The 12,089-nt window shown below is 36.3% G+C and overlaps 2 protein-coding genes across 2 annotated transcripts in view; one reads left to right on the top strand and one right to left on the bottom strand.

Moving 5' to 3' along the window:
• Positions 1 to 12,089, bottom strand: part of LOC136813397 (nuclear envelope integral membrane protein 1b-like) — a 351,044-nt gene that overhangs the window by 206,078 nt on the left and 132,877 nt on the right. The gene's annotated exons all lie outside the window — the stretch shown is intronic.
• LOC136813386 (uncharacterized) overlaps positions 883 to 12,089 on the top strand; it is a 31,752-nt gene continuing 20,545 nt past the window's right edge. The window contains exon 1 of the mRNA XM_067069903.1: positions 883 to 956. The gene's annotated coding sequence lies outside the window, so the exon portion shown is untranslated. The remainder of the gene's footprint in view (positions 957 to 12,089) is intronic.

Consider the following 12,089-nt stretch of genomic DNA (forward strand, 5'->3'; position numbering starts at 1 on the left):
TTAAGTTTTAGACCCTCTAAGGATCATCTGTGCCAAATTTCATGCTTTAATCACCATCTGAAGTATTCTTACGTTTTTATGTGCTACCTGACCTCACTAAAAGTACAATCTCACAGAAACACACCCTTAGCTTGTTACAGTGCATTTTGGGATGCTGAAAATACGTGCGGCACGTGACGTAGGCCATACCATATGAGTGCCCCCCCCGGGTTTTGAATTCAATTGAAATTTGACAAAGCTGATTTCTGGGTGAGATTCGAACCCACACATACCTATATTTTCCTACCAATGCTACTACCAACCCTATTTTGACTCTCGAGCTCCAACCATACTGACCATATAGATATAGATTTATAAAAATCCCATAAAAATATAACAATCTTTAATATAACATCTACGGCTCAAACCCCGGGGGGGGGGGTACTTAGGCAAAATGGGTGCCGGGTATGTGCGAGTCATAAGGGTACCTTTTCTCATTACTCAAAAGTCTCTCAAAGGGGTACAAATTCAAAGGTTAGTCTCTGAAAGGGTCCCAAAATCACGAAAATCAAAAATTTCACTCTCAATCAAAGGGTCATGATTTCCAAATATTTTGACCAAAATTTGGTGAAAATCAAACCAAAATTTGGAAAAAATGGACCAAATTTTAGGAAAAGTCTCTCAAAGGGTCCCAAAATCACCAAAATTTTGTCTCTCAAAGGGTCGATTTTCGATTTTCGGCTCGGACATACCCGTCACCTCGCAAACCTAGTACCCCCCCCCCGGGCTCAAACCCTGACCCTAACTGATCCTGACCCTAACTGATCCTGACCCTAACTGATCCTGACCCTAACTGATCCTGACCCTAACCGATTGAATAACAAAAAATCTACTTTCACCCGTACGAAGAAGCACCACTGCGAAAAACAAGAAAGGTCGAGAGATGAAAGGAAAAAGAGCCATCCAGCAAAATTTTGGTCAGTATAATAAAAGTTTCTCTTAAAGGAGAGTAAACATGCATGTTCCTTCATTTTTTTACTTTTATCTTGTCAACAAATCAAAGAATTTGTCAGTTTGCTTGGGAGTCAGGCTCTGATTTCTATAATATGTACACATTTCTATCAGAAATATGCAAGCTAGCTGCATGATATCAATGATAGTATTTCTATTTGGTTGAGTTGCAGGAGGCTTTGAGGCCTATTTTCGCAACTATAGACGCTTTCAATGAGCTCCCCGTCAGCACCTTGGACTGACTACCCAATTCCCCTCACATGGCATGGGTTGACCCGGGCGAAGGTTCATTCACTGGGAGGTCGTCAGTAGTCCGACACTTTCTAGTCCGACAGTATAAATGTCCGACGTTGGATTTGACGAATGCGTCAGTATTCCGACAACAATTTTGTCCGACAACGAGTCAAAAAAAAAACATATAAATCGCTGAAGAGGAGACACGTCTTTTATAAGCAACCACGTTCCGACTTTGAGGTTGTGCCCCTAAACCCGACTTTTCTTAAATTTTGGGAAGCTTTATTAGGATTATGCTTTCAATAAGAGTCAAGAAATTGGATTTAGCTGTTTTTACGACCCTTCTTTTTTTTGACGGGGGTGGGGGCTGGAATTAAAGTTTGCAATTTACAACCCTTATAGCATAATTCTGAACATGCAAAAAGGAACACTTAAAGGCAGTGCATTCTTTTTGCAATAAATTATCTTTACGCAAATTTGATTGGTCCTTTATTTCTAATTATGAAAAATGCCGCCAAAATGAACTTTTATTAATATTATCTCAGTGAAAAACCCTTATTCAACATTCGACACTCTAAAATCTTTCGTTTTCGGACAAAAGTGATATCGGAAAAAAAGACTTCTAAATTGTAAATTTATTTTATAGATTCGGACTATTTTACTGTCGGAATAGAAAGTGTCGGACTAGTGACATGCACCCCATTCACTTGCCAAGTGAACCGCTGCGAGTGGGAATCGAACCTCAGTCGCCTGTGCAGTAACCAAGGTCAATGACCACTATACCACAGCGCCTATTCTAGACAGTATTCTAGACTAACTACACCACTGCAATGTTCCCTTATCTTGCATTTTTCCCCAATCTTGCATTTTTTACAAAAGCTTTCCTGCATTTAAGGCAACAGAACATTTTTGCACCAATTTAAATTTGATTGAAGGTCAGCCAGTCAGAGGGAATTCCCACAATAGACCTTTTCGCCTTTCCATCTGCCATATTAAATTGTTACCTTGAGTTACCTTGAGCTTGTTTCGTAATATCTTTACGCATCCATCCTGTGAGGACCGATGTAAATTTTCATATTGATGATGCTGTTTGTTTCAGCTCGTCTCATCATAGTGTAGCCAGTCACGAGTGGCTCGTCGGGAACTGTAAAAAGATATTTATCCAGCTCAGTTTTGAATTTCAATTTCTTGCACCCAGTGAGATCCCTTAGACGTTTTGGCAGCGAGTTGAAAAGCCTTGGTCCTTGGACTTTAAAACTTGAGTATATGACTTTTTGCCAGGGCCCCCTTTTCACTAGTGGTATGTGACATTTTCTTCCTTGTCTGGGATTGGCATAGAACGTGATTGTCCCAGGATTTGGGACAAGCTTCTCAATAATACACCAAGTGTATATGATAATATATCTTTCACGCCTTCTCTGCAGTGAAAACAGTTTTAATGTTTGTAGTCTTTCCCAATAGTTTTGGTTGTGTAGGTTTTTAATCCTCCTTGTGAATGATTTTTGGAGATCTTCGATCTGCTGGATCAGATTAACTTCATTGGGTGACCATAGTTGAGAACAGTTGTCGATGTGTGGTATGACTAAAGACTTCCAAAGAGTGAGCATGACATCATGTTCTCTTGAGCTGAATGTTCTCAGAATCCAACCAATGAGTATCTGTACTTTTTCTACAATGGTTAGAATATGTTGGAATAATATTGTATGCAAAAATTATGGTGACCAAATTGCCGTGGTGAAATTCCTGGAAATTCCCTTAGAAAGTATGCAAAACATATGCAAAAAGAAAGTATTATATAATATAAAACTTATATACATGCATAATTGACTATCTATCTATCTATCTATATTTAATTTTAAGTAGCATTAGGCGTGAGCCCATATTTGCCACATATTTGAAATTTAAAGTTTAAAATAAATATTATTGTTATAATGTACAAGTTTTATTAAAATTAAGGGAAAGAATATAAATACTAGAGCAAGAGTTAAACAAAGTTAACTACAGCACCTGACCCCGAGAATGTATTAAACCCGAGAATGTAGGTTTCTCATTTTTTAGCATTGTAGCCCTAACGATAGTTCAACTTCATAAAAATTTGTTTCAGAGCATACTGTTACATCTTACTGATTATTTCTGGACAGAAATTTTAACTTGAATTAATCTTTTCCAACGAAAATCTGAATGGAAGTTGATTGGATATTACCCGAACTGAGACATTTTTTAAATAAATCCTCTTAAAATCGAAATCTATTGGAATTAAGTTATGATGATAGGGTATTTTCTTAGTCCTAATGAACTAAGGAAATGGGGAAAATAGTCGATTTCAATATTTATTGTTCTAAGTTAGATATTTTGACGAAAATGTTTGACCTATAACTTTTGGGGTTAGTTGACCTACAATTTGGGGGCCTTTATACCCCGACATAAAAAGTCTGTCAAATTATATAAAACTTGTTTGTTGTACTTTCATAACATGAAAGTACTACCTGAGAGATGATTAATGTTGAAATTTTAAGCTTTTACGACGTGTCCCAGACCCGTTGGGGCCCCAGCCCAATCAGAAAATTTGCCTAAGTTTGGAGCAATAGAATTTGGACTTAAGTAGAAATTTTTAGACCCGACGTGGGAAAAATATCAACCGGGGATGTGAGGCAGGGGTGTTGTTACATTATTCACATATTTCAACACAAAATTTTCAACCTACAAAATAAAAACAACTTTCCTGTCTCTTCTTTTCGTCCTTCCTTTTACTTTTCCTCATTTGTAGTACGATGAAATTAATATATTTGTTAATTTTTTGTCAGCGTATATTTCTAAAGCATGAATTTCACTTAGAGAACAATAATTTCCGATGAATACCGAAATTCCATTCCTAACAACCGAATCTTTTCACCTACATTCTGGGGGTTAAAAAGTGAAAAAATCCAATTTTCAGAATAACAAAATGCTCTTTAGAATATTGTTTTCGCATTAAACATTTCTAAAATTTGCTGTTAGAATTAATCCAATTGAAAAAATATCAACATTTTACTACTACTAGATTTTAAAGCCATAAAACCAAACCTACATTCTGGGGGCTATAACAAAAATGGGAGTCAACTTCAAGGACCAAAAAAATTGGTCTATCTATCAAAAGTAATGAAACTAACCCCTGGGAAAGGATTTTGGGAGTTCAAAATTTCGTTGAAAATATTTAATATCTTTTAAAATGCAAATCTACATCTTTCAGGTCTGATTCAAATTTCACCTACATTCTCGGGGTCAGGTGCTGTAAGGCTAAGACTAAGGCTATAGTACTTAGTAAGAAAAGTGATATGAAAAATGAATTAATGTGCTAAGTAATAATTTTTATTGATACAAAATAAAATAAAATAAAACTCCTTCCTAGTATTGAGTAAACCTCAGAAATAATGCAAGAGATTAGTAGATGCTAAGCAGGAATGAATGAATTAATGGCACAAAGATTGTTCTAGGAGAAGGTGCTAAGACTTGGCACAAAGATTGTTCTAGGGTAAGGTGCTAAGACTTGGAAGTAAGTGGAAGTAAAGATTCATTGTAAGGCTATAGCTGTAAAAATATATAGTTAGGATAAATGAGATTTAAATATGTTTTAGAAGTTCGTCAGAAAATGTTGTTAAGTTATCATTCATGGTCACTTCATTCGGAAGTTCGTTCCACCAGTCAATGGTGGTAGGGACAAAAGAGTTGGAATACGCCAGGACTCTACCATGCACTTGTTGGTATTTGTTGTTTATTCTTGCTCGTTTGGGCAAGAAGTCTTTTGGTAGGGAAATTTTTTCATTAACAATTTTGTGAAGCATGAGTAAATTGTTTTTCTTACGACCGAATTCAAGGGATTCCCAGCCAAGATCGTTGATCATAGTTGTGGGGCTGGATTTCCAGGACCAGTTGGAGTAGACGAAACGCGCAGCTTTTCGTTGGACTTGCTCCAGTTGTTTAGTGAGGCTTTCGTTGTTGACTGGATTCCAGACGGAGGATGCATAATTAAGAACGGGTTTCACGTAGATCTTGTATGCCTGGGATTTGATCGTTCTGTTGCAGCCTCGGAGGTTTCTCTGTAGGAAGTTGATGATTTGGTTCGATTTTTTACATATGTTAGCCACATGAATATTCCATTTTAGTTTTTTATGGATTTCGACTCCAAGGTATTTTGCAGAGTCAACTTTATCGAGGGTTTAATTGTGAATACTGTATGATGTTTTCAAGGGTTTCATTTTGTTTGTAATTGTCATTGTCAAGACCTTGCATTTTTTGGGGTGAAATTCCATGTTGAAATCTTTTTCCCATACTTAGAGACTGTTAAGATCTTGCTGAAGGATGAGGGCATCGTAAATTGATTTGATAATTCGATATAGGTAGGCGTCGTCTGCGAATAGTCGAAGCAAGGAGAGGACAGCTGATGGCATGTCGTTAATATAGACTAGGAACAATAGAGGTCCTAAGACGGTTCCTTGTGGGACTCCTGAGGTAACATTTGATTTATCTGAAGATTTGCCATTTAAGATTACTTGTTGACATTATATTAAAGGAGAAAGATTAAATTTGCTTCTTTTGAAAACTAGAAATAATCAATTTCGCTCATCTCTTAGAACAAGCACTTCAAAAAACCATAACATTCGACATAAACTAAAGCTGAAGGTACAAAAATAATCTTTATTCGGCTGACAGTAAATTATTCTCCTGGGAATAGAACCGCCTAACGATCAAATCAAAACATTGATCTGAACCCATTGAATGTGTGACGTCATAATTACTGCTTTCAGTTTGCGTGTTTTCAGTTTGATGTGTGTACTCTGTCTTGGTGGAATTTTTTAATGGCATGAAAACAGAATATGCAATTTATCATTAAGAACAAATTTCTAAAAGGCTTTTGTTGTTCTGTAAATATTTCTTTTTGGATTAAGAAATTCTATCTTTTATTGTTCTATATAATGATTATAATATTTCTTTATAAGATGCTTTGTTGTCTTTTTAATCTTTGTGTAAACTTACCAATGTTTTGCATATTTTCTGCAACTAAATCCAACCACGGCTTTTTCGTTCCTCTATTTTTGTATACAATTCAAGATGGCAGATGGAAAGGCGAAAAGGTCTATAGCAATACTCAGTCAGTCTGTATTGAATAACAAAGTCAGGGGCGAATCTGTGATATAGTAGTTGTTTTGGAGAATGCCACGGCCTATTGAATAACTAATTACTCCACAACAGCTACCTAGAGACAAGATAATAATTTATCACGTTTTTATTAACTGAGGGGGAAGTAATGTATACGTGGAGTAATTGGTCAGCCCCGATGACCCTTCAAATCTCATTTTTCCAGCGTCTCCAGTGTTGACTTTTTATTCCGATTTATTGGTATAATTCCGATTTCGGATTATTTTTGGAAAACAAGTTATCGGGAAAACTTTGGCGCGAAAAATATTTTTTCTTGGAAGAGAAAAGAAACACGTAACTTCATTAAATAAAAGATTTGCGCATAATAATAAAAGAACACTATAATTAAAAGAAGAAAGTGAAAATGATTTTTTTTTGTTTATTCAATAAATTGAAAGAAGCTAATGCATTGTAAATAAATAGAGAGTGTAAATAAAAAGTTTTTTATATGATTGGTTTTGATTCTTTGTTGACTGGTGAGTTTTTGTGTGTAAGAAAGGAACGTCAAAGTGTGGCGTAACATAAACTTAGAATCGTCATAACTTTTGATTGAGTTATCGAAACTGGACGGAATTTCCTAAGCAGCTTCCTCAATATAAAATGCCCCTATTCATTCACATTATACTAGGTTCAACACGCCATTTAAATCAATCTGAATCAATTGACTATTCTTTTCAAGTAGTTACACGCTTTTTTTATAAGAATATATACACTTTATAAGAATGTCCACGATGAAAATAGCCAAAAAATTAAGAATATTGCTAACATTATCACCATCATGGAATTTTGCTACTCAAGCTAAGAATGCCATTTTTACAGTTTTTAGAGCATTTTCAATTATAAATTTTCAATTACCCCCAAGTAAGGCTCACTCCTTTCAAAAAAATGTCATTTTACGCTTGAGACATATGTACAAAATGTATTAAGTCTAGTCCTAACCTAAGAATGCTATTAAGAATATTTTAGGATGATTTTCTCAAAAAAGTTAAGAATATCCATGATGAAATGGATTCATTTACACCATTCTTATAAAAAAAAGTGTGTACTAGACAGCTAACTGTGCCCCGGGAGAGGCACTTAGGCAAAATTGGGTATGGGGACGTGCCGTTTGTCAGGGTTCCTTTTTTAGGCTCTGAAGATATCTGACAGGTTCCCAAATTTACTAATTTTCAAGATGTGTATCTGACAGGGTCGATTTCTTATTATTTTGGACAATTTTCAGGGTGCAAAACAGAAAATCTTTCAAATTTTTGTCTACTTTTATTTTCAGGGCGAAAATGGGAAAAATGTTCAAATTTTCGTTCTGACCAGGGTCCCAATTTCAAGGTCAATGCCCCCCCCCGTTAGAACCGTGCACACTCAACTATAAACGAAGGGCGGCCTTGATTGGAGAAAAAATAAATAAATCATCATAAAAGGTAGGTCGTCAGTAGTCCGACACTTTTTAGTCCGACACTTTCTAGTCCGACAATAAAAGTGTCTGACGTTGGATTTGACGAATGCGTCAGTATTCCGACAACAATTTTGTCCGCGGACAATGAGTAAAACAAACATATGAATCGCTGAAGAGGAAATCCAAAGTTCCGACTTTGAGGTTGGGCCCTAAACCCGACTTTTCTTAAATTTTGGGAAGCTTATTAGGATTAGCCTGTCAAGCAGTGTCAAGAGTCAAGAAATTGGATTTAGCTGTTTTTACGACCCTATTCTTTTTTGGGAAGGGGGCTGGAATTAAAGTTTGTGATTTACAACGAACCCTCGTAGCATAATAATTCTGAACATGCAAAAAGGGACCCTTAAAGGTGGTGCATTCCTTTTTGCTATAAATTATCTTTACGCAAATTTGATTTGTCAAAATGTCGCCAAAAGGGGCCGTCCACGTAGTACGTACACACTAAAATGTCGAAAATCGTGTACCCCTCCCCCCTGTACGCAAGCGTACGCAAATGGCTATACCCCCTCTGGTAAGTACACACCTTTTTCATTCACTCCCCCCCCCCTCGGTTGAAGAAAGTTTCAAATTCAAATCGTTTTGTTCGGACCTTTATTTCATACATGAAACTCAATGCTTATCAAGAAACCTTTTCTTTTCCTTGACGCGTATAATAAGCGTAAAAGTCAACAAAAAAACAACCGAAAAAGGGCTATGAAAAAAATTTCTCTGCGTACGTACATTTTCCTTTGACCCCTCCCCTCCCCCTGTACGCAAGCATACACTTTTAAGAAGACCCCCCCTTAGTGCGTACGTACTATGTGGCCGGCCCCAAATTAACTTTTATTAATATTATCTCAGTGAAAAACTCTTATTCAATATTTGACACTCTAAAATCTTTCGTTTTCGGACAAAAGTGACGTCGGAAAAAAGACTTCTATATTCTAAATATATTTTATAGATTCGGACTATTTTACTGTCGGACTAGAAAGTGTCGGACTAGTGACATGCACCCACATAAAAATGCCAAAAATGAACAAAAGTGACAAAAGCCGCAGTGAACATATTATAAAGCGGCCCCCTCGGATACTCTCTCAGAGAATAAAGAACAGGTAGACATTCTAACAAAAAGATTTATGTGAAATTCCAAGGATGAAATAATCTATCACATCTCTGTCTGCTTTGGACTAATTCAACTTTGTGTTAAACTTTTTTTTGTCTGAAGTTCAACTTAAATTAGCTTTTCAACCTCTTTGGCTTTAACATCGAATTAGGTTTCTTGATTGTACTTCCTTCTAATCGTTTTAAGCTTATCGGGCTGACCTTCCAGCGCAGCTGGTTTATTTGTTATTCAATAGGCCGTCGCGTTCTCCAAAAAAACTATTTTTCTGATTCTGAGGGGATTCAATAATCTCTTTTCTTGAATTTTTTCTGAACTAATCCTTAGGGCGTGTTTTCATCACCCAACCTGTTTGGGCGGTAACACCCTTTTTCCAATCGACGTGGGTTGGCCCTAATTTTTTTTGATCCAGCTTGGACACCCAGAGGCTGAATGTGTACCGTAAGTTGGTCTAATATCGACATCCCTCGTCTAATTCCGACACCCTTCTTTAGAGACAGGAATAATATGAGGGCTTGAATCGCTGATTGAAAAAGGATTATTCCTCTCTGACCACTGAGTAAACAAAATAGTTTTGACCTTTTTATCAATTTTAGGTGATAAAGAGGGTGTCGGAATTAGAGGAGGGATGTCGACATTGGACCAAGTTACAGTTTACTGTTTCGGTCTAATATCTGAATGTCGACATATCCCTCTTCTAATTTCAAAAAGATATTTTAGCGCGGAAAAGGTAAAATTACACAGCACGGAAGCGCCTAATAATACAACTTTAAGTGTAGTAATATAATAATAATAATAATATAAATTCGCAGGCCACCGGGCGGACACGTCATGGGCCTCTATAAATCGCTCATACATTTTGGGTTAATTATTTACATTGTTAATATAGACAGGTATGCAACAATAGTGACACTTTCAATCATATTCAAACTTTTTAGCAATATGTAGTAATTTGTTCATTATATTGGAGCGGCGGGTGTTTCAGGGGAAGGTGCTCTAATAACTTATGTTTAATTGTCTGAAATCTGAGATTTTTTAAATTTGAGTCAGGCAGTAATCAAATCTATCGGAAATTGAAAATAAATGGTCCGCTGTTATGCCGTGTTGATGTAGGCAGTCCATCACCGCGGTCCTTGGATTTCATGATATATACCACCCCTCTTTTTTTTAAATGTGGTATATATCTCTTTTTTCATGACTAGGGGAGTTGGATGGTAACACATTCCTGCAAACTCATGGGAAAGGGTTGGATATTATCTCTGTTATATTTTGAAATTGAATTCTTGTGCGTTCAAAATTGAAATAAAGATGGCGGGTGATGGGAAGGATGGAATGGATGGAATTGAATAAAATTACGACAATCTTGCAACTTTCCGACTCAAAAGATTGGGGAAAGTAAGAAATATATCAGTCGGATGATGTGAACACAAGTTATTTGTGATCCCAGCCTTAGTTATGCAAAAGACCGTGTGTCACGTTCTTCCAAACAACTATTGAGGTATGACCTTTTCCCAAAAGCGCTTAAATTCTGAGTCAATCCAAGTATTGCACCCATATAGAGTACGCAATGCGCCACAGACGCACCATTCCGGGCTAGGAGTGAAGCTGCCCAACCTGAAACACAGCTGTTTCAAAGTGAAATAACAAAGCTGCAAAAACAGGAATCAGCACACTTCCATTTCCGCCATCTTTAATTTTGCAAATGAATCCAGTGAAATTGCTGTTCACTTTCGATATCGCGCATATCGCACTGTGTCGCTGTCTACCTTGACACCACTTTTTAACCAGGCAATGTCAATCAAACAAATCGAAAGACGAATCAATTGAACACAATCAAATGAAATCGATTATTGAATGTAATCGGATCCTAATCGAATATCACCTGGAATTGCCGCTAAATTGCTTTGATTACATTCAATTTGCACAACATCTCTCTTCTTAAAATATGTATGTGCTTTTTCATTTCTGTACAGATTTATCCTCTGTGTCTTTAGATATTTCCAACACTAGACTCATTTGAATTGCTTTTCATCAAGGGAAGCTGTCAGGCCAATGCCGCACTTATTTCTACCATATGTGTAGATATGTAAACATACGTAAATCTACCATATGTGTAGATATTAGAATCTGTAAATCTACCCTATGTGTCTAGATATATAAAAATCCATAAATCTACCATATTGGTAGTTACGGTAAATACTATCCAGACAATCTAAAACGAACGACAAGTAACTTTTAAAAAGCGACAAAAAGAACGACCAACCTTAACCCTAACTATCAAAAAACAACATATTTCGAACCCTAAACCCTAACTATCTAACGTTTCCAGACAATTTAAGGCTGATTTAACCCTAACCCTAACTATCAAATAACGAAACAACATCTTTCGCCGTCCACAACCCCAACCGAAAGTGACTGTACTACCCCTACCGATTCATTCCTTTTTGTTTATCACGGGAATTAACTGCATGTGGTTTAAAAGAACGATAAATTAAGCATTACCGCATCTACACATATGGTAGATTTACGGATGTTTTCATATCTATATGGTGCGAGAATGTGTTGAAGCTATAGAAAAATTGACATTGCAAATAATAAAATAAAATATTATATACAGTATAAGTAAAAATTGAGTTATTCTTTGGGAAAAAATATAATAACATCAAAGCGGGAATTAATTTTCTTCTCGATTCTTTCTTTCCTTTTTCTTTCTTATCAGTTCACGCTTTCTCTCACTACCTTCAAAGCGTGGTTAGCTCAAGCGGTTAGATCGTCTGTCTCATATGCATGGGGCTCCGAGTTCGATTCCAATGGATGTCCAATTTTTTCAATTCTTGATTTTTTTTGTGATTCTCCGACGCAATATGTAATGTTAATTGCTAATAGTAATTACGCGTTCAATTCGAATCTATGGTCTGTTCCCTCCTAGTGAGGAGTTTAATACTCTTATAACAACCGTATTTTATAAGCATTGAATAATGAAATTTAAATAACGACCACGCAAGAAAGATAAGCAAACGATTGGATCAAGTGCCAAACATTTTGACCCTGAAATATATTATTATTCTGCCTTTAATGTATAAAACGAGAAGTTCAATGATTCTGAAAGAAGTTATTTGACGATTCTCTTACAAAGAATCA

This window comes from Clytia hemisphaerica, unplaced genomic scaffold (genome assembly GCF_902728285.1).
Source record: "Clytia hemisphaerica strain Z4C2 unplaced genomic scaffold, Clytia hemisphaerica genome assembly, whole genome shotgun sequence".
NCBI lineage: Eukaryota > Metazoa > Cnidaria > Hydrozoa > Leptothecata > Clytiidae > Clytia > Clytia hemisphaerica.